We start from the raw sequence: 24,230 nt of genomic DNA on the forward strand, positions 1-24,230 counted from the left end.
TTAGCAAACCTTCATTTCTTTATTACTCAACGTATCTTTTGTGCTGAAAGGTGACAAAAATAAATATTGTTTGCAAACAGAATGACCCAGAGGAACAATTGTCAGGAAATGCAATGTACCCATTTTACATTTTTTAAGCAATGTTTTTATAGTTCCATTGTTCCTAACTCTTGCCATTTTATTAGGAGTCACAAGATATTTGGTGTTTCTCTTAAAGCTTCAGCTTCTGGAATCATGTAATTATATGAGAATATAAATCTCTTTAAAAAAAAACAAACCTCCTATGTTCTAGCCTGTATAGTTAAGGAGAAAAGACTGAAAATGTGAATTTCAAAGACACAAAAAACAGAAGGCAATAAAAAGATCTCATGATTTAGAAGTCAACCTCCTTACGGTTTTTGGAGTCTTGACTCATGATTTTTGAATAGACAATACTATATTTCTTTGGAATTCTGAGGAACTCAAAAAGCTAAGAACTTTCCTGAAAACTATTGTCTTGTTTTAATTTTAACCAGACATAGGTTATCCAGTGACACATTTTAGTGCCTCTTGTGAGACCTGCATTTGGGAATGGACTCTGCTAATGAAAACTTGGTGTGTTGCAATGTTATTCTTCATAATCTTTCTGGGAAAATGGCAAGGGGATCTGGTTGCTTTTGTTATGTACCTTCCATGTCAGCTAATCCATTAAGGGCCCAATCCTGAAGTTCTTATGCATGTGCGACACATACAGACGATGGTTCCAGAGTGGTAGCCGTGTTAGTCTGTATCAGCAAAAAGAACGAGGAGTACTTGTGGCACCTTAGAGACTAACAAATTTATATGAGTATAAGCTTTTGTGGGCTAAAGCCCACTTCATCAGATGCATGCAATGGAAGATTTGAGATTTTGAGATGCATGTGAGATTTGCGTAAAAAGAACTGTGGGATCTGGCTCAAGTTGATACCAATGTTACTTACCCTGTGGGCTGAAAGTAAAGACCTAATGACCTGATCTGCAGAGGGAGGGAGCCCCTGCAGCTGTCATTGCTGGGTATCCAGCAAGTCTGGAAGTCAGACTAAACAACTTCCTTAACAGCTGCAAAAAATGAATGAGGAAGATAAAACATGAAGCCAAAACTCTGGAGAAAAAAATCCCTTCATTTGTAATAAATAGAAAATTGTCATGTGAATTTGTAATAAGACATTCATTTTAATAATATTAGCCATTACTATTAAATAAATGAATAAACTGCACTTCTACAGCATCTTCCACAATCATTAATTAATTTAACATTGCAATACACCCGCCAGATAAATTTAACCTATCCCCATTTTACAGATGTGGGGAACTAAGAGAGAAAAAGGTTTAGTGACTTCCCCAAGGTCATATAAAAGTCTGAATCTGAGTGGGGATTAGAATGAAAATAGTTTAACTCCACAGCCTGTGTTTCGACTATGAGGCCATCCCCCTCCTTTCTCTCACATGCAGCATGTAAATAGGTCTCTAGTAATTAAGTCAAATACCTCTTCTATATAATCCATACAAAGAGAGATTATCTATCCATATTTCCATTTTACTTTACAAGGCCTGTACCAGTTCTGGTACATACTGAATGTTAATGAGCTACTGAGCAGTACTCTGAAAGATCATATTGTATAACACGCATCCATCCTTTATTAACACCTTTCTTGCATATATTTTCAGAGGCCTGCAGATTTCTGTCATCCGCTTAATGCAATCTACTCCCAATGCCAATTCCCTAAACCTGTGATTCTCTCATACAAGAGACAAAACCATAAGTAACACTTGTTTTCCATGGTGAGTGAAACTGAACTGCACTTTTAGACTGAAGGTCTGCTACAAATTTTACAATGTCAGCAATGTTTATATGGATTGCAAAAAAGGTTACAAAAAGAATCATCTCAAATGTTACTTGATACTGGCAGAGCTTCAGTGCTCCAGTTCTGGGGTTTGAAATCAGCACTGTGAAATAACCTAGCAAATTTGCTAATGCTAACAATATTTTGCTGTACAGAAACTCTCTGATAGCGGTATTCTGTTACCAGGGTGGCTCCATAGTTCTCTCATCCTTTACCTCCACTGGTTGTGTGAGTCTGAGAAGTGCTGCAGAAAGCCGGAATATCATTTCTATCATTTGAATCAGCATTCAAAACCTCCTCTATTTCTTATTAAAAAATCTGTTCTACATAATATTTCAAAATAAGATAGTAGCAGCCAAAGGGTGTGGGACTATGGTGTGAAATGAAGGCTCTGTCCACGCTATTGTTGAAAACTGCGAGCAATAACAATGGTAAAGCACACTTAGCACTTGGAACTATTTTTGTATCCCTTCATTAGCATCTGAGCCTACTGTTTCAGCTACCTAGCATCCAAGTTTACAGAAATCTGAAGGGGGAAAATTATGAACAAGACAACAATGGAAACCTCAGAATGACCCAAATTAGCCTTTCTCTACATCATAATGTCAACATTTTAAATTCTGGTACCTAAAAATGTCCCTAGAAGAAAGTGCCTTGTGGTTTGGTTGGCAGTATACAGATCTCCTTTTTCCAATAGTTTAGAGATATGGGGTTTGATACTCAGCGGTATGCTTCTCTAACCCTGAAGATAGGTCAGAAGATATCAACCCCTAAACCTCTCACTGTGGGCAGGACTGAATAATGTCCTTGATCTTGGGCAAAGTGTAGTTTCGGGTACATAATTCTTCATTTCCTGGGTAAAAGAGGGCAGCTGTTTGAAGATGCTTCTAAGTTTGGAATGTTGTAAGTAATCCCAGGAGGGATATATTCATGGGCAAAATGCCGGTGAGGTGGACAAAGGTACATAACAAGTGCTATTTAATGTGTGGTTCTGCCATTCATCACATGGACACCACATATAGGTGGCATATGTAGAAATTTTGAAAAATTTCAAACAAATATGTTTGTTTCCCTATTTTTATCTGTATCATAATGTTGATCTAACTGTATTTTTTACATTTTTAACTTTGCGGTGTCACAATGAATGAATCATTTAATAATGTTTTATTTCAATGTTAACAAATGTTAAGACACACACAAAAAATGCTTATCAAAACTCTTTCCCCAAGACCACCCTGAAACTCCAAACAAGACCGAAAAGCTACACTAAGAATAAGTATCAGAGACACTGCCATCTTTGTCTCTTCATCTCATTAGTATACAAGATCATTAGTATACAAATGATATAGTACATGGTGCCTGTATTCCCTGATAATATTAGGGACCAAATTTTCAGAGAAGTAGATTACAATCACACTTGCAGAAAACAGTACAGTACTGTCAGCTGTAGCAATAAATGGGAAAAATGGAGACATAGGGAAGCCTGTTGTCCTAATGAAGTGAAAATTCTACAACACATTGTGCTATAAAATGAGATTTGGCTTCTTACTGGAAGAATAAAACAATGGATTCAATAGCACACAGCACTACCGATTGAGTATGTTCTGGCTCCTTTAATCAGGGCTACTTCCCATGCGGGGGGGAGGGGGGGGGATGGGTAGGAGGGAGGGAAGACAATCAAGGTCCTTACATTCTGAATGCTGTCACGTTCCATGGAGCAATGCACCATGAATAAACCAATTCAAACATGGGTCATAAACAAATACTACCATGAGAAAATATGTTTGGTATACATATATGTGTAACTTAATTTATAATGTAGCTATGACAGGTTTCTGGTGAGTTCAAACAGTTTGGCACAAAATAGCATCATTTATAATAAATCCAGGTTTTAGCACTTGTTCTCAAAACACACAGGCAACCAATACTAAAAACATTCACAAAGCGCTCCAGGAACTGAAAAGACAGTTTGTCTGTTTGAACCAAAGACAGTTGATTGCAGCCTATCCAAGTAGGAGCAAGTCCATCTAATTATTAATGGGACATTGTCAAGCACGTTTAGCTTTGAAAAGCTCAGTATAAAATAATTTAGGACTTTTTCAAATCTGTCCTTTTAAAAAAAACCCAAAATATTTGAAAAAAATCACAGCTGTTACTAATGAATTACATTCAAAAGAATAACATGAACAAGCTCCTCTAGCGAGGTTCATAATCAAGGTAGGCATTAATCATTTTTATAAAGCACTCATTTGAAAAGTCCAGTACTTCTGTATTTTGAATTGGTCAGAGAAAATTTCCATTGCAGTTTGGGTTTTGGAAATTCACTGCAATATATTCTTTACAATAAGCAGGTTCTTTAAGCCTGATGAAAAATGCCAGCTTGATAGTCCCCAGCCCATCACAGAAGAAGTAGAGCATGGACTACAGCAATGCAAGCCCTGCCAAATGCTGCAACCTTGGTCTGACCATCCATGGATGAGTGGGTAGTTCAGCAAGGATCAACATGTTTTTTTTGTTATAACTGCTTCAGGATCAAAGCTTGGAAAAGCCTCCTTCCACCTACTGTAGATTTAAGGTTAAAACAGAGTTTCCATTAGAGGCCCCAAATTGATCCCTTTCCATAAAATCCATTAAAAGGGTCTGAAAGGCAGTGCTTGATAGATTAGGGATGAGGTCAAAGCAGAAATTTTCTATCAAGATCCAAAGCTTGAAGTGAATTGGCTTCCTAATTTTGGACACCCTAAAAATAGAGGTGTTCACCAGAATACAAAATGTCTTCTAATTTTTTTTGCCACTTTGTTACAAAGCAAACAAGCAAGCAGGAGAGCAATAAAACTTACCTTACTGCCCTTTAGCTGTTCAGAACCAGAATTTCAATTCTAATTTAAAAACCTATTTGCTTTGAATCAAGAGTGTCAACGTTGGCTTTGGTGAATCTCAGATGGAATGTCAAATGACAGTTGGAGGGCAAAGCTTCTCCTTTCTCTACAAGCTCTTGTTCTTGACAGCTAGACCTCCAGTCCTAACCCAATCACTTGTTAATGGTGAAAAGATAATTTTTCCACCAAAGACTTCCAAGAGGGGTCAGCCAGTCTCCTAAGACTTTGTAGGAAAGAGAAGTCAGGTGGGGGACTTCTATTTTTTCCCCAACTACAAATCTCAGGAGTTCTATGGGAAGATGATCTCCTGTTCCCTAAACCTTCTGTTTTCTCTGACTGTCCCCCTCCCCACCCTCAACACACACTATGGATCTCCTGAGGTACTTTGATGGAAGGGTTCATCAGAAAGAAATCTTTTTGGTGCAAACCACAGATTTGTAAGGTGAAGAAGACAGGAATAGTGCTACTGCTTCGTCCCCACTTCTGCTCCTGAACCTCTTAGCTTCCCGCCAGTACACACCCTCCCCACCTCAAGTCCTGGAAGTCCCCCTGTGTCCCACCCAGAGACCTGACCTGTTCCTCCCAGCTCCCTATAACCCCTCTCCCTCAAATGTTCCCTGAATGTCTCCTGTTACAACTTGTACCCTTTTATAAGGTTAAGATATATTTTGTACAAAATATGCCTTGTGAAATATCATTTGAAAGGTCATAATCTGCTGAACATTATTGTACTGATAAAATATGTGTGGCAGCATTGTATATAAAGTTACAACACTCCACTGTATAATATTGTTATAATATACTCCAAGGTTAAGAACAGCAGGCCCAAACCAGTTTTACAGAGATAAAGACAAATGGACACCTCAGCCAGGTGCTAAAAGGCTATCAACTACTTAAGAGCCATTCTCCAGCAGAGGGGAAGGGGTAAACAAGAAATCTGCATTCCATCACAGGGATGGTTCAAACCTCACAGCCAAAAGAGTCTGTTTTGTCACCATTACTCAGCAAGGATGTTTCTAGTACAAGTGATTGAATTATAAAGAAGGGAGGAAAATGCTTGACTTCACTCATCTTGCTCCCATCTCTGCTCATGACATCAATGAATATCTGAAGGACCCTGAACTAAGGGGGAAGGGTCCCAGGCTGGAAAGAGACCCAGCCTGTGAAATTTACTGCAGAGTGTGGTAAGAGAAATGCCTTTGCTTTGAATTCTGTTAGTTTGTTGTTAGCCATCAGTTCGCATTTTATCTTGTATTTCTTTGCTAACCAATCCTGACTTTTATGCCTCATTGCTTGTAGTCACTTAAAATCTTTCTTATCTTTCTGTACTTAATAAACTTTTTAAACTGTTTTATCTTAACCAGTGTGTTTGGATTAAAGTGTGTGGGAAGCTCCATTTGAGATAACAAGGTTGGTGCATATCATTTTCCATTGATGAAATGACAGACTTTACATGAGCTTGCATTATTCACAGGATGGTAGACAGTGCAAGATGCACATTTCTGGGGTAAAGTCTGGGACTAGAGAGCTTGCTGGTGTTGTTCTGTGGTTTAATTCATGAATGGCTAGCTAGGGTCATGCAATACTGGGAGCAAGTTACACGCTGGACACTGTGTGTTAACTGGCCAGGAGTGACTGTTCTCACAGTAAAGCAGTGTAAGAGGTACCCTAGGCTGGAGAACTAGGGAGACACAGCTGTTCAACAGTCCAGACTGTACCATGGGTAATGTCAGACTCTCACTCCCCTGGATGTCTATATTCTCACTCCACCAGTGTCCCAAGAGTTAGGATGGCAGGGCACCTGCCAAGAACCGATGGCTACCATCACTGCAACTGCCTATCTTTTTAGAGAACGTCTAGTGAGCTTGACTTTAAGTCTGAATTTACTGGGTTTCAACTTTATTTAATTTATTTATTTTTACTCTTGAAAGGTAATATACATGCAAACCACTGATGTGTTCTTGCAGTCTTCATTTCAGCTTAATGAAGGGTTTTTTGTGCGGGAGATTTACAATCAATACAATACCGTCCATTTAATTCAAATGGGGTGAAGCTCCATCCAAAGAAAATGTAGATGAGGTAGATAATCTGATACCTTGTACTGGACCGCCTTAGAAGTTCTGCTGTGAAAAGGCTATCTGGAATGATTTTTTTTCAGCTTGGAAACTTTTGTACTGAACATACACAGTAGTTATCAGCTTGTCATATAAACTATTTTTCAAACATTATTTACTTTCCAAAGATGTCTCTAAAACCTCTCTTGAGAGACTGACAAGTGTTACCCGTAGGTAACTAATGTATTATTTATTGCTCTAAGATGTATGCTGAACCAGGAGGACACATCTCCCTATAGCTCCTTAAGCCAACGGAGGGTTAACGGAACTAAAAATATGTATTAGAGACAAAATACTTGATTAAAGAATGTTAAGGATTTCATTTCAGTCAAGGAAAGCAAAGAAAATGTAGTTAAAGGAGCCATTTCATTCTTAACTTTCCATTTAGTACTACAGGCTTCCAGAACCATGTTTGATCTTTTACATTGTGTACTGTAGAAGCAAAATAGAATGAGTTTAAACCACAGAGTGACAGTCTTAACTTTGAATATTCTTGCTTTTGTTAGATTAAATTAAAGCTGTAGCCAAAAATACTGCTCTTGTTTTGCATGCTGAACCCCCACTGACGTTAATGGAAGTACTGTGCACAGTTCTAGGAAATCATACGTTCTACGACTGTGTTTTAACACAATTTTTTCTGTGTTAGAGGTAGTAGGCTACTCCAGGCCTTTGAGCTTGTCCACTATTTTGTGGTTCCTACCTCCAACTGAAAGCCAGTTCAGACATTATCCTCAGTGTGGTCCTCCCCTTTATTAAACAGATGTTCTTCTTCCTAGCCACACCCATCATAATCTAGGCATCATCACAGAGACAACCTCTCTTATTGTTTGACTCTGTGTCAGTTGCACAAAGGAGCTAGAGTTAACATCTTGGTTTAAGAGATGGGATTGGAAAGTGGCTGTTCTCAGTGAGAGGTCTTTGCCTTTGGAACTCCTTTCCCCCAACCCCCATCTTTGTCAGCCAGACTGCATCTTTGGTGACCTTCAGGATGTACTGCAAGGCCCACTTATTTTCCCACGCTCTTTAATGGGCAGAGCGATGTTGATTAGGGTTTTAGAATAGATGGCTGGAGAGTCTTTAGTTGACACTGAGATAAGTTATAGACAGTTTAATTATTGTTTTTAAATTTTTACGTATGCTAAAAGATTATCCAAATAAATAAATGGCTTGACCGGAAAGGTTGGTTTACTGGCAGGTAGGAGGCACCAGTGAAGCAATCAGGCATCATCCATCTTCTCATTCACACATCTGAGTGTAGGTAGCTCACTTCCATGACACACCCAGGGAGAGAAACACTTTAGATTTGCCATATTCCCTCATTTTATTCACATGTGAATTTTATGCAATATACATTGTTAGTCCCTCACCATTTGGGGCTGAAACATATTATAAACATTCACAAAAATGTAAACAAAAAACCAAGACCTAATTATTCCCGCTCAGATCGGAGTGCTGAGGGAATCCTTTGTGCATCGCTCCTCTCCTTTTCCCAGGGAAAAAGAGGTTAACTGCCTCCCGAAAGGACTTGTGTAAGGCTATAGATCTGTGACCGAGGAGTGGGCAGAGAAGAGGTGAAGGGTATGGGCCTGGGGCAAAAGCAAGAGAGCTGAGAATTCTTTCTGAGAATCCACACAAATATCAATGCAGCCTACGGTCACATTAACTTTTCTACCACTCCTCTCCTAAATGGGTAACCCCCTCCACGGAGTGGTCCAGGGACAAGTACTAGATGAATATGCCCTGGCAGGAGGGACTCTATGGTGACACACTGCCCTGAGGCAAAAGAGGGTTAGGAAGCCCCTGTCACAGGGCCTCTGAGGCGATGGCCTTGCTCTTCTCCACATTTCTTGGGATCTTCATGGATCTCAAAGGGTCTGCATGGCCCTTCATTCACTCCATGCACATAAACCTCATCCCCAAGCAGAATGATATGGAGAAAAGTCTGATGTCAGTAGGACTTGAGCACACTCAGAATTAGGCCCTAAATGCTGATAATCAGGCAGTGGTTAAAAAAACACTACAAAATTATCTTTTGCCTGTTCCAGGTCTAAAAGTTGATAAGTTTTAAAGGAAAAAAATGTGTAAAGGCTGACAGCTTTTGTGCCCTGTTTCAACACAATGCAAATTAAATGTTATAAACCCACTGAGTTTTGCAATGGACCTGAACCAAAATCCTAGATCCAAATACACACCAAGCTTTGAGGAAGTCAGATCTGGATGCTGAGGCTTGGGATCCATCAGGATCCGGATATGTACGGGAGGCCCACCACCAGTTGAACTATGAACACGGTTTATAATAAAAACAGCAACTGACCTTAATTTTCTTTTTGCTGCGGAGTACTCGCTAAATACAGAACTGTGGCAGCCTCTTTTTCTGCATCCTCCAAAAACTTTTTTACATTTCAAAATGCTTATATTTCTTTAAAGGATAAAATTGGGGATAAATACTCCTGTGAGAAGGAAAAATATACTTCATCTGAGTAAGGGAGATGGTTGGGACTATTGCCAGAAACTATCTAATAATTTGGAGCAATTTTTACTCTCTTGTTTCACCGGGGGGGGGAGACTGTTTAAAGGCCGTGAAATCTTTCTTGCTTGCTTCTTTCCTCTCTTTGTAGGAAAATCCAACTAATTTGTTTGAACTTAATCTGCCATTTTAGGAATCCCCTTTGCATGGATAATCAGAAAACCAAATAATTTAGAGCTAAAGCTAGACCACACTATTTTAATATTAACCTGAGATGGAGTATTGCCAAAATGAACAGCCATGGCCTCGATGCAGGAAAAATTGTATTATTTCATATCTAAGTTGTTAACACTTGCATATCCTGACATTCCTATTTATCCCAGAGTGTTAGGGCAAGACCGTGCTACCCCTAAAATTAAACAGGAATTTTACACCAGTCCTTTCATTAGAAGCAGGATTGGGCCCTAAATGTGTATGTTAATCCTAGTGGCAGTTCTCAGGGCAGGCAGTGAATCTCATTTGAACCAGACACATTACGGCTTTTACCCACTGCTGTAAATTGGCTCTGAGTGCATGTCTGTGAGTCAATTTCACTAATCCACTTTGAGATATCACCAGTCTCCACTGCAAAAAGCTATCAACTGCATTGCTTCTTATATTACTTATAAACAGCAAGACAACACATGAACATAGAAGCTACAAGACATTTCAAAAGCGTTGCTTGGGTCTGTCTTTTCCTATTTCTCTTCAGTGTTTTCACTATTGTTACTAAAATCTGGCTGACAAGAGTGTCTGCACTGAGATTTACAAACACAAGAGGGCAGACTATATGTAACATTAAAGGAAACACAAAAAGAAAGAAATGCATATTTTCCTATTAGTTTTCACAATTTAAATAGCTGAGGTGAAAAAAATCAACACTTAAGACAAATATTTTTCATTTTCAAAGCAAAAATATCTATCTAAGCCCTTCACTTAGGCACTTTATTGTTAGTGGTAGTTTTACAGAAGACTTGATTTTAAAACTAGCTTTGTGATAAAGTGACAAGTTTTTTCTCTTGAAATTTCAGGCATTTTCTGAAGCTACTATATAACACTACGGAAAGCTGCTTGTTTTGTGCCAATTTTTGCTGTCCCAACTAATGAAAATGCAACATATACTCTCCAAGTAAATTCTACCTGCAGAACTCTCTAGAAAGACACAGTCTTAGGGTGTACGTGTATTTCACTCATCTTTGCAGAATTCTTTGTTTATCTCCTAAGGAATTCATACAGCAGCTCATTTTTCGCTATTTACTCCAGAAGAAGTAAACAAAATTGTGACCTGGAAGTGAGGTTCAGTCTTGCTACACTAAATAACAAGATTTTCCAGGTTTAACTTTTGGAAAAAGTTCACTTCTAAACTCCTTCAACCACATGGACTCTAAAAGATATTATTTCTTCAATACAACTACTAACTCAGACTCACACCTTTATATACGTAGAGAAATAAAGCACTTCTTCGTGAATTGAATGTCACAGAATTTTCTCATTTGTTTCTTTAGAGAGTTGAAAATCTCCCAGATTGAGGACTCAGTTCACCTCCCATTGAAAAGTGTGGGAGTCCTTCCACTGATTTGAGTGGGAATCAGATTGGGCCCTTATAGACCGATGCGTTTAAATAAATAGGGATTTTGCCATTTGGAGTAGGATTGGCCCTTAGTTTTGTCAATTAGGTGTAAGTAGATTGAGTGTGAGATCCTCCTAACCCTTACTCTTGTGAGTAGTCTCAAAAACTTCATGAGTAGTCATTCAACTCGTTCTTACTCACATGAGCAGTCTAATTGGCTTTGATTAGATGTTTCACATAGGTAAAGACTACTTGCCCAAAAAAGATTTGCAGGATTGGGCCCCAAGAGTTGCATCCTGGAATTCAGCATGAATCAGGACTGCAGAATTAGGCCCTGTTTTCAGAAAATACTACAGGGAAGATTTAGATACAGAAAAGTTCTTAAGATTCTTGGATTGCAATGACAATAAAGTGTTTCCATCTGCTTTAAACTAACACTGATTACCGACCATTTTTGAAAAATGTCTAAAAGAATTGATTTGCTATTCAAGGTGAATCAATGCATGTATTCTTACAGATCCCTTTTTTGACATTAACAATCATTACACATTCTACATTTTCCTTCCCTCCTCAGAACATCAGCAGCACTTACTTGCAGCATAACGTTACAAACAACACTTGCTAGCTGCTATTTATGATTTTACAAGTGATGTCACCTCCAGCATTTCAGTTACACAAGATATCTGAAGACATAAACACAGATAAATATAACTATTGCATAAACATATATCTGTTAAAAATGTAAAGCACTTGCTACAAAGGAAATAGAATATCTGTGTCTGAGAACATGGTCTAATTATTACATAGACTATATTTTTATTTTTAATGTTTTTCCAATTATAGTCAAACTTTTATTATAAACATATTTGAATTATATACTGTACTGGGAAACATATCTTGTCAATGAAAGAACTGTGTTATTCCAGTGATCAGTCATCCATCAATCCACCTTCTATCCCACATTTTCAGACTATTAGCTCCAGGTTGGCTAACTGTCCCTTTGGACTGTTAAACAAGAACAGGACCTTTTTTTTCCTTCCTTGGGAAAGGAAATGCTCTGGCAAGATCTCTGGGTCTTATGTTCAGAACAGGATAAAAGGCGAAAAAAGACGACACCACCCTACGGTATATGCTTCTGGTAAGGAAGTTAATCAGTATTTGAACACAGTGAACTTCCCTTCCTGAGAACTAAAAGGAAACACCTTGAAGATCATTTCAAAAGTGTAATAGCTTATGCAAAAGTCTGTCCCATTCCCAGAATATCTCTTTAAGGGCCAGATTCTGCAGGTCTTACTCAGGAAAAACTCCCCTGGAATGCAGAGATTTTTTGTGTGTCCCTGAACTACAGTATTGGGACTCAAAGAAGCCACTAAAAATGGTCTTATTATTTGTTTGCAAAAAATGAAATTACTTTCCTCTCTCTGCTCTAGTTACTGCCCCAAGAAAAAATCCATACAAATCTATTGCGTGAATTTATTTCTATTAGAGGAAATCTTGTTAGATGGATACAGTTCTGAAAAGTTATTATGTAATCACTTTCCTAGAACACGTTACAGCAAATATTAAAAACCAATTTAATTTAGGTCCTTTCTCAGTAAGATGGCTAAAGATCTGTAAGTCATAAATGCAAAAACTGAGCATTTATAATTAATGAGTACAAATTATTCTAAAATTGATGGGTCGAATGCTACTAGAAGTTTATGTAAGCTACAAATTTATTGTTCACGTGCAGAAATTTAATTTAAAACTCTAATGCATTATACCTTATGTTCAGTAGAAAGCTATTCTTAGAAGCTAAGTACTATGAAAGATAACTGGGCTTTAATGAGCTGATTCATCAACCGGGCTTGAAGATTGTAATGAATAGGTTGAGGTCTGCTCTGAGATACCTGATAATGAAAAAGAATGTTTCAAAACAAATACTGGGCCAGATTTTGCCATGCTGACATTGGGTAGTACCTCACTCAATGGAGAGGCTCCTGGGACTAGATCATTACTTTGGAACAAGACTTGTGTATGGAGTGACATATAGCTGTACCCCAGGAGTAGTACAGAGAATGAATTGTGCCTCTTGGCAGCACAAATCCCACCTTGCTTCCCCACTCCTCTGGCATGTGTCTATGGAAGGTAGTACTTTGCTGCTGGCCTGTTCCAGCACCACCTTACAACATTGCCCACAATGGCTCAGTTGTATCAGAGCCCTGGGGAAGCAGAGCCAAGGATCCAACTACTCTCCCCATCACTTCTCTCCATCCCCCTTTTCTAGGAGGGAAGCAGTTGGTGCATAGCACACATTTACCGATGCTGCCTAGACCTAAGGTCCAGGGAATCAGTCATGAGATAATAGGGAAGGACCTTTCATAGATCAGTAACTGGTTAAGAGATGGGAAACAAAGGGTAGGAATAAATGGTCAGTTGTCAGAATGGAGAGTGGTGTCCCGCAGAGGTCTATACTGGGACTAGTGCTATACAGCATATTCATAAATGATCTGGGAAAAGAGGTAAACAGTGAGATGGCAAAATTTGCAGATGATGCAAAATTACTCAAGATAGATAAGTCCAAAGCAGACTGCAAAGAGTTACAAAGGGATCTAACAAAACAGGGTGCCTGGGCAACAAAATGGCAGATGAAATTCAATGTTGATAAATGCAAAACAATACACATTGAAAAACAAAATCCTGATTATATATACAAAATGATGGGGTCTAAATTAGTCGTTACCACTCAAGAAATAGATCTTGGAGTCATTGTGGATAGTTCTCTGAAAACATCCACTCAATGTGCAGTGGCAGTCAAAAAAGCTAAGAGAATGTTAGGAACCATTAGGAAAGGGATACATAATAAGACAGAAAATATCATAATGCCTCTAGATAAATCCATTGTGCGTGTACATCTTGAATACTGTGTGCAGATCTGGTCAACCCATCTCAAAAAAGATCTATTGGAATTGGAAAAGGTACAGAGAAGGGCAACAAAAATGATTAGGAGAATGGATCAGCTTTCATATGAGAGATTAAAAAGACTGGGACTTTTCAGCTTGGAAAGGATATGATAGAGGATGGTTGTGAAGAAACTGAATAAGGAAATGTTATGTACTCTTTCAAATAACACAAGAATTAGGGGTCATCCAATGAAATTAATAGGCAGCAGGTCTAACACAAACAAAAGGAGGTATATTTTTTCACACAACAAACAGTCAACCCGTGGAACTCTTTGCCAAGGGATGTAGTGATGGTCAAAACTATAATGGGGTTCAAAAAAGAACTACATAAGTTCATGGAGGAACTTGGCTATTAATGGCTATTAGCCAGGATGGGCCGAGATGCAACATCATGCTCTGAGTGTCCCTTGCCTGTTTGCCAGAAGCTGGGAGTGGACGACGGGATGGATCACTTGATGATTGCCTGTTCTGTTCATTCCCCCGAATCACCTGGCATTGACCACGGTCAGAAGACAGGATACTGGATTAGATGGATCAATGGTCTGACCCAGTGTGGCTGTTCTTATGTAGTTGTGGGGAAGAAGTAGGGAGAAGTTACTTCTTCTTAAGCCTCTGCACAGGGCCACAGTCCAAATCAGAATTTAGCCCATTAGGACTACTCACGGAGTAAGAGACTACTCAATATGAATAAGAGTGGCAGAACATGCTGCATAATGTTGTTGAAACCCAGCACATATTAGGAAATATTATACTTTAATTCTCTTCATGCAGTGTGTTTTCTTTGCTTGATGAGATCCACAGATTCAATGTTACAATATTACAATTTCGCTACAAAGAGATGTGTACACATTCTTCAGTTGCCCAACCTCAAATCAACCATATGTTTTATTAAATTGAAAATATACTCAGGGACCAATCCTGGGGAGTTTTGCCTGACTTCAGTAGGAACAGTATTGGGCACAATGTACATACAATTTTAGGTTTCAGAGTAACAGCCGTGTTAGTCTGTATTCGCAAAAAGAAAAGGAGTACTTGTGGCGCCTTAGAGACTAACCAATTTATTTGAGCATGAGCTTTCGTGAGCTACAGCTCACTTCATCGGATGCATACCGTGGAAACTGCAGCAGACTTTATATACACACAGAGAATATGAAACAAATGGCCCAACCTGATGATCACTTTAGATAAGCTATTACCAGCAGGACAGTGGGCTGGTAGGAGGTATTGGTTCATATTCTCTGTGTGTATATAAAGTCTGCTGCAGTTTCCACGGTACGCATCCGATGAAGTGAGCTGTAGCTCACGAAAGCTCATGCTCAAATAAATTGGTTAGTCTCTAAGGTGCCACAAGTACTCCTTTTCTTTATACAATTTTAGTTAACTTGCTGCTTAAAAGAATGCTTTGAAGTAACATAACTGCAGATATGACTATGCCTTGGAGGCACAAAAATATGTAATCAAAAATAGTTAATTAAGGTTAATTAAACTCCACATTATATATGACTATCATCCCCACAAAAGAGCTGCTTTCTTTTCTTAAAGCTACATGAGCAATACCTTGTCTAACCTGAGCCTAATTGGAATACTACAAGTTCTGGTGCCAGAAAGCACAACTAGTGCAAACTGTGTTTACTGCCTTTGATCTGAAGTATTTTTTCATTAATATCAGTTTGCATTTGAAACCACCTAGTCCCATCCATAAGGGAACTGTAAAGTGACCAGGGCATATCCGTTTACAGTGTTAGATCATCAAGCTACCACAATGCTGGATACACTAACACGTTTTCTCTGGTTAACGGAAAAGATTTGGGGGGCTAATTTCAGCATAGGGGAAAGTCACACCACAGGATCAAAAACTTCTGTCACTTGAAAGTACAAAACTTCACTATATGGATTTCTGAGCCCAGAAATCTGTGGAAGCTAACAGCAATTAAAGCCTTGTTATCCCCTCTAATTTACTTTAAATTGTTGGACTTTGAAATCAGTCATTTGGGATAATTCATGAAGGAGGGTTACGTACAGTAGGCACATGTACTAAAACTATTTGTTGATCTTTTTGGAAAACTGATAAACTGGTGTAGTGAAATGCCAAACTGAAGCTCTGAAGCCCATCCTTGAACGAAAGCTAGCCGTTTTACAGTAAAAATGGGCTAATTTTTCAGATTAGTTCCATTTATAATGAAGTCAAGCTTTCTTTAATCTCACTGCACAGCTTTTAGTATGATGCTTTGCTTGATATGAATTTTACAGGTTTCTTTCTTGAAAGGAAAATACTGGTCAAGTTTATCTATATGGGAATCAAATTGCATTATTAAAACTGGAAGGAAGCACTTGATCCCTATTTAAGAAATTGGAAATCAAATGTAACAGAAATGGGATTTAAGAATCCGCTAAAAACAAATGGTTCATTCCTTCTCATGCTGAAGTCAATGGAAATTTTGCTTCAATGGGAAGAGAGGCAGATCCATAATTTTCTTACCAAAAGAAAGCTGTGTAGTATTTTACATCATATATGACAGACACAAATAATTAAATAGAGTGAGAAATGCATATTGTGCTATAGTTAATGTGTTTCTTACTATACCAGTTTACCAGTCTACCACTTTTCCCTCCTACTGTCCAACAAGAGACCATTTTACAGGTGAGCTACTAGTATCTGCTTCTAGTTCTGCCTGTACAAAGCTACAAATGTTTTAATATTATAATTAAAAACAGATATTACAACCTTAAAGAAAAGTAAATGTTTGTTCTCATATAGTGCTGAAAGAGCACTAGTTCTGAATGCCAAAAGTTTACTTCCTTTTTTCCCTGCTGAATAACTCAAATGGCCACTGTAGCCAGTAAAATGTTCCTCACTGTGGACAGAGACCTCCCTCCCCAAAAAGGAAAGGTTAAATTAAGCTAATAATGGAAACTAAACAAATGTTTACTCTGTCAAAAACATGATGTCAGGTACCTAGGCCCAAGAGATTCTAAAAATTACCTGGACTGCTTAGTAAGCCCTAAATGCCCTAATTTACCCAACCATTTATCAACAGTCCTAATGAAAAGCCTTTCCTGCTCTTACAATAGATAAAAGTAGCCATTAGTCTCTGAACTGTAAATTTTTAGCAGCAAGACTTAGCAAGAACCAAATCTTGGAAGTAAAAAATCAGCTGGATGTTCACATAACAAGGTCCAGAGAGACATATCTAGGAGTTGCCTCTTTTAATCCAACACTGAATTATGTTGGAAGCTGTTTTCTATTCTTTTAGAGCTCTACTACTGCCAAAATAACTGCAAGGTTTGCAAGTCCGAGTATATCTCAAGCCTTTCCCAAGGCACCCCAACACTATCTGAGACATTGAAACTATGGCAACCGAATAAGAAAGCAGCTTCCATGATTAATAGATGAAGATCCCAGCGACAGTGTCTAGGTAGGCCATAATTCAAGAATGCAGGAGAAATTAGCATAGAATCCATCTCAAACTACCAATAAAACGTAGATTTTGATAGGCATCAACAAAACTGGGCTTTTGTTCTCCTAAGTCCAAAGTGCTGAACATTGTTTAGATATTTATTTCACACTGAAAAGATGGGTGTCTCCCATACAAGTGACAGATAAAAATCCACCAGAATGATGAAGGGAACAATACAGCCAATTTCCTACCTGGACATTTCAAAGCCAAATGCAAACATATTTAATACTGGAATCATCCAACTGAGGCTGCATAGCTGGGTATAAAGATATGGGGGCAATGTTTGCTGGGGTCGGGAATATGTTGGGATACAGGTTTCCCCATTGTGTTTGGGATTCAGAAGAGGTACATTCCTTTTCATCAGCAGCATCAGGACACGCTCATTTTCACTGCTGGATGCCAGTGGTCACTACAACATTGATGAAAGGCCTGGAACAGTTATAAAAATGCATAATCAAGAAGTAAGTCAGAATTCCACTATCCCCTCCAGGAAAACTTCTGATACATACCCTCTATTCATTGGTCTCAGGCTACCCTAAAAGCCCCATAACAAAAAACACTCTTCACTTCCTTCTGCTTCCATAAACATTTGGTTTCCACTGAAGGCAATTAGATATAGAAACCACAGATGTATTGGAACATACTTTCTTTTTAACCTACCACTAAGGGCCCAATTTTGCAATCCTTCACGCAGGCAAAACTCCTATTAATTTCAATATGGCATGAACATTTAACAAATATTTTTGCAGAAATCCTCTGAGTAGCACATTTGTTTGATAACCACAGAAAAGAAATAGGAGAAGGCAGCATATTAAACATGAATTCCAAGTATCTGCTCTATCTGTATACAGAAATAGCTATTACTGTACTAACAATACTTTTTTAAAAAAAGGTCATCATGAATGCAGTGAATTACCATATGTCTTCACTCTTGAGATACAGCAACTGGCAGTTCTGTTAATAGCTAGTTTATCTACTTCATTTTACATCTCTGTTTCAACCACTACAGATATACTTTGGGAACTGAAAAAAATCCTTTCATACAAGAAAATCTCTGTATTTCACACACAGCATTACCTACCCCTCTTTTAGCTGATAAATAACTATAATTCCGAACTGTGGAAGGCTCCTGGAAGACTGAACTTTCATGGGGTTTCACAGTTGAATTATGGGATAATGTGGTTGTGGTTCTTTTCTCCTTGTTCCTGCTTTTTAAAAGTTGTTTTCATAAAGTGGTATCTATTTCAAATTGTAAAATTATACCTTGAGTCAAATTCTAAATTTCAAAAGCCATTAGGTTAGCAGCCTTATTTCTGTTCATTTGGTGCACAAAAGCCAAAAATTTGCTGTTTTTCTGGGGGGGGGAGGAAGTGGGATATTTCCTATGTGTCTCTTCCCTTCTCTATTTCCTGTGGCCCCTTCATTAACCATTAGCTTTTCTGCTTTTGAAATGTCAAAAATAATGAGTCTTTCTACGGATATATTTTTAAAATAAACTATGACTTTCTGAACAATTGATTTCTTAGCTGTACGTCTTTCCTTTTAAAGTTATTTTCATTTCCCCTGTTGCTTTGACCCCTTTCAGAGCTCACTATTGCTAAAAAGCGACAGGCAAGATCAGTTTGTGGTTTTGAGATCTTCAGAAGAAATTTAGGATCTGCAATAAATGGCAATTTAATAAGGGCACTCTTCCCTCCAAGTACTATATCAATACCCCAGTTTTGTGCTTGGAGGCACTAAACGTCTACCAGTGTCATTCTTTAATGAGCCCTAAGCAAAGTTCTTGACCACTTGTGATAATTAAAGATCCCAAATAACTATAAATTTTAGTGCTCAATTATTTCCACCAGTTGGAATATTGATTTAGTTGATAAAAAATAGATTTGTGCATCATAAGAAAAGGAGAGATGTTAATTCTCATGCCAGACCAAATTCCAACTGGAAATTAAGTTCTGCTTGCCCAATGCTGCAAGTACCATGGGGTAATCAATTATTTGTTGTCAAGGTCCAAATTTCTTGGTCAAGGTATAGTCAAGATCCAGACTCCAGAGAAAGTAATACAAAAATAATAACAATGATGATAATAGTAAGTAAATACTTTAAAAAGATTTTGTGATCTATTCAAAAGTGTCTGGTGGTCCGGATTTGGCCCCGGTTCTGCCTATTGACTGCCGAGTGACTTTACTCATATGAGTGGCCCCACTGAGATCAAGTAAAGTTACTCACCAGCTTAAGAGTTCACAGATCAGGACCCAATTTTCTCTGCTTCCTATCCTAACAGTTGTGTACTGCTGCTGTGTGCTATTGAACAACAATTCCACTCTGTACCAGAGGTAGCCACATTTCACTGTCAAAGTGATCTCCATATATCCCTTACCCACCTCATTGTAATACTATGGGGGATAACTGGTTAATGGTTGTAAAATGCTTTAAGAATCACCAGGTGTACTGGTAGGTGTAAGAGGGAATTGAAAGACATGGAGTTCAGCACAATTTATTACGGACCTGACTCTGACATCACTCATAGAAGACCACTGATACAGAACTCTAGGGCCAAATTTGCATTAAGGGTTTCATACTGCAAGGATGTGCTCAGCACCTCACTATATCAGTCCCTGACTATGGACCATTTCTTACCATAGGATAGAATTTCCAGTGTAGGGACTTAATCCTGCAAACTCTTGCTCACCAGAGTAATTCCTGTTTACATGATCCCATTTTACTTTAATGAAACTACTCAGAGGAGTAAGGATTATTCATGTGAGTGAGCTTTTGAAGATCCGGCTCTGGAATTGACATTACTAGTGAGGTCACATGGAAAAAAACAAAGGAAAAAGAGAAGCAGCATCTGTACCTATTTAGGAATATAAGATTTCTATTTTAGTACCATTAGCCTTTCCTCCTACATATGGTTTGCCAAAATATATAAAAAATATATCAGAATGAATATTACTTTCCAGATTTTACTCTGTAGTTTGTTTTAAGCATTTTATTATAATGTGGTAGCCATGTACTATACACAAAACATTTGTTTGGGTAGCATAACAATGTGTTCCTGCAAACAAGTAGGTTGCAACCCACCTGTTATCTCAGGCCAATTTAATCCTAAAACATTTTATGTCTTCCCTCTGTAAACCGTGTGAACTCCTTTCAGATGTATTTATGTATGGATCTTCTCGCTCTTCAAAACAAGATGACAAATTTCCCCTTTCCTTACAAAAACACACATACAAACAGGTTCACAATCGCCTATTTCCTTTTTAATGCAAACAGTTCTATTTTGGATTTATCACAGGTCATTAGTTTGCTCCTTTTTTAAAAAATCAATGAAAGCAGCTCCTTGTCTATACTCCCTGCTACCTATTTCTTCTGACTCCAATTACAATAGCTGCCCTCCTCAAATTACAAACATTAAAAAAGGGGCCATAGCTACCATCTACTTTTATCTTCACATAGTTAAGAGATGTTAAATACACATGTTCCTTGTAAATTTTAGTGCCCAATTATTCCCCCCCTCAGGAGTACTGGTTTAGCTGATAAAGAAGATTTTGCCATCATAAGAAAAATATACAGTTCTAATGTAAACTAATTGAGAGAATATGCAGAATATCTGTGACCATATGATTCTTTTCACTCAAACTATTCACTCATGTTTCATATATTCTTTGACTCCTATTATATGAAAAACAAATGTAGCAAATATCTTGTATTGCATGAAATTAATTATTCATTAAAAAACATCAGTTTATCATTTATAGAGGTAAGGCTGGATCCTGCAGTCCCTTGACTAAACTTCTATTGAAGTCAGTGGAAGGTTTTCCTGAACAAGGAGTATAGAATTGCACCCATATTTTTTATATTTAGGATGTGTTTGGTTTTATACAAGAAGAATACTCCCTTTGTCTTATTGTCTTTGGGTCTTTTATAACTGGTTACCAATATAAAAATGGTATGTTTCATATTCTAAAGAAAACTGTATAAACCAAGAAACACATTGGCACTGTAGGTGGTTTGGGGGGTTTATTTTATTACTCATGCCAGTAGTTCCATTCAGAGTCATGTGGGATTACTACTGTAAGGAAGGACTTGCTGGCAATGGTCCACTTTTCTTCAAAATATGCTGGCCAGCCCCATTAAACAAGAGAAGTTAACCAAAGCAAGGTCATTTGTCTTTTTCATTATTTATTCTGAAATCCACAAACCAATCTCTAAAAACAGTAATATCTGAGCACATCTTAAACCAGTCGAATAATCTGGGCAAGAGCTGCATAAAGGGCCTGATCCTGCAAGCCTTCCTTCTGCGAGTAATTTTTACTCATTGGAAGAGTCCTATTGAAGTCAATGAATTTACTCCTGTGAGTAAGGATTACTCGCATGAGGAATGATTGCAGGATGGGGCCCAAAGTAAATAAGAACATGTAAACCAAACTCACACAGTCATTGAAATAGTTTTTACAAAGACAGGATAATAGCTGGAGACACGATTTTGCCACTATATTTAAGGTTGGGTTAATAACTAACGTTAGTTATCGATTATATTAAATAGGAGTTATCAGGGTGTATTTCAAATGATACCATACTATATGTAGACCAGAGATAGAAAGTGTTTGGGATGATTTAACTCTCCTGTTATGTATTTACAGACCCAAACATGCCCCCCATTGGGAATTTGCATTTTTTATTTATAGCCAAGTTAATTAATGCCACTATTTCTGTATCTGCAATGAACTTCATGATCTTCATTCTGCATCAGTTTTAAAGAGGTCTGAAATGCATAAACACTGGCATAAGTATGTAGGTTTACAAACATACTTAAATTATCTTAGGAAAGAAAAAAGAGAAGAACAAATTCCTTCTAAACAAGCGGTCAAGCAGACACGTCGGAAAACCCCAATAATTACTATATTACAACTAGCCATTAAATAGTCACTCATGAGAAATTCTTTGACTATGGTTAAAAAAAGCCCTACTGCCTCAACTTTGTCAAAGCTGCTGGGAACCTAGCTTCAAAGGAACAGGAAAAGCTGTGATTTTTACATTTAACCCTTCCTCTGGATGTCAGTCAACAGCACCAGTTTCCCCTCCTCTCATCACAAGCAAAACTAGTTGGAAGCAAAGCAAAAATCTTTGGCACAGAGCGCTCCGTGCAGCCCAAACCAGATGCCTTTTCACACTTTCAAACTTTCACTAACATTTCCCGGGCCACGAGAAAGCCCCAAATGGCTTCACTGGCCCCGGAACCAACAATACCCTGACCCAGGCTGATTTATCTAATAATTGTTACTTCTGTAATTGCTTGTAGGAGGCCAGCAGCCGCCAGCTCTCAACCTTCCCCTTTGCCCCAGGCTGTCTCAGTTCTGCTCCACTTTTCCAGTACACCAGCAGGCAGGAAAACAACTCATGGGGATTTGCAGGCTCAGGCTCCCACTTTCGCTCATGCAAATTCACAGCCAGAGCACTTAATGCACATTACTCTCAACTGAGAGCTTTTCATGCTTCTGCACACACACACACAAAAATCCCTCCCACCAGCAGCATCCTCCCTGCCACCATCATCCCCCTCCACCCCCTGCTGCTGGCTGGGATTTAGGTGGTGAGAGTGGCGGAAAGCCCTCTGGCCCCTTCAGATCTAACACCCTCTGTAGGAAGCAGTCCGGAGGGCGAGGGGGCTTACCGCCATCCCAGGACGGTTCCTTCCCTTCTTACTCCCTATGGCAGGGAGCCCCCCTCGCCTCCCCTCCTCTCCCTTGTATTTTTCACCCAGGCAGCACTTTTAGGAGGCAGCTCGGAACAAACCCTCCATTGTGCGATCCAGCCCTGTTATTTCCTTTTAGACAAACTTTGCCCTGGGGTTGCCTGGTTCCCCGCGGTCTGAAGGGCCGGGGCGGGGAGAAGCAGCAGAGCAAGGGCGCTCAGGGGAGGGAAAGGGCGAGGAGTTTCCTTTCCTAAAGGACCTTTGTCGCTCCTTCAGGATCGGGCCAGCGCGGACAGTTAGCAAGAGGGGGTCAGCCCAGTGGCCCCTCCAGTGCGGGTGGCAGGACCATGGGGGAGGGATCGCCTGAGCCGCCCCCACCCCAGTGCCAGAGAGAGGAGCTGACAGCAGCAGCTAGAGGGGGCGGGGACCCGTCCTGCCCGAGAGCCACCCTTCGCTCGGAGCCGACTGGCGCTACGGGGAGTCAGCCCGTGGTGGCCCCCGACACATACACACACCCCAGCTAGGAGTGGGGGTAGGGGGCAGCGCCAGAGCCTCCCCCTCGCCCTGCTGCAAAGCAATGACAGGAGCCCGCGGCTGGGAGGGGGAGATCAGCCCAGAGCGCCAGCCCCATGCTAGCGAACAAAGCCAGCCAGGCAGCAGCGCACATCAACACCCAGGGACCGGCGTGGGCACGGGGGGCGCGGGGCAGAGCGCGCGGGGCTCCCAGCCGGCTCCTTTGTTCCGCACCCAGCGCCCCTGTCAATAACAACAGCGTCAATACCCGGGTTAAAGAGCAGCGCCCAGGGATTACGCACGTGCAAGGCGCCCACATTGTCCCCACAACAAAGACGCCCCAGCTCCCTCCGGGACGCTCTGCAGCCCCGGGATGAGCAGCTAAGGGCGCAGGTGGGAGCCCCGCATCGCAGGCAGCGCGCACGCCCAGCGGCCGGGGCAAAGCAGCCCGGCTCCGCGCCCGCGGCGAACAAGCGGGCTGAGTGAGGTGCAAGGACCAACGCGTTCAGCCCCGCCAGCGCCCGAGCCCGGGAGGGACGCCCCTGCTTGCCAGCGGGCTGAGCAGCCAGACTGATTAAAAAAAGGCAGCCCAAGCCGCAAGCTGCCCGGGCAGGGGCAGCCGCACAACGTGTGCGAGGGCAGGCGGCTCTCCCCCGCCTTCCCGAAGCGCTGCAAACGCTGCCGAGCTAGA

General features: G+C 39.8%; 1 protein-coding gene across 7 annotated transcripts in view; it reads right to left on the reverse strand.

The window, feature by feature from the left end:
* The window catches only part of SEMA6A (semaphorin 6A), a 131,833-nt gene that overhangs the window by 104,282 nt on the left and 3,321 nt on the right, over positions 1–24,230 (reverse strand). The window contains exon 1 of one of the 7 annotated variants that reach the window (XM_073344766.2): positions 23,842–23,952. The exons of 5 other annotated variants lie outside the window; for them this stretch is intronic. The gene's annotated coding sequence lies outside the window, so the exon portion shown is untranslated. One more of the 7 variants, XM_073344765.2, reaches the window with a different exon arrangement.

Source organism: Lepidochelys kempii, chromosome 5 (genome assembly GCF_965140285.1).
Source record: "Lepidochelys kempii isolate rLepKem1 chromosome 5, rLepKem1.hap1, whole genome shotgun sequence".
NCBI classification, from domain to species: domain Eukaryota; kingdom Metazoa; phylum Chordata; order Testudines; family Cheloniidae; genus Lepidochelys; species Lepidochelys kempii.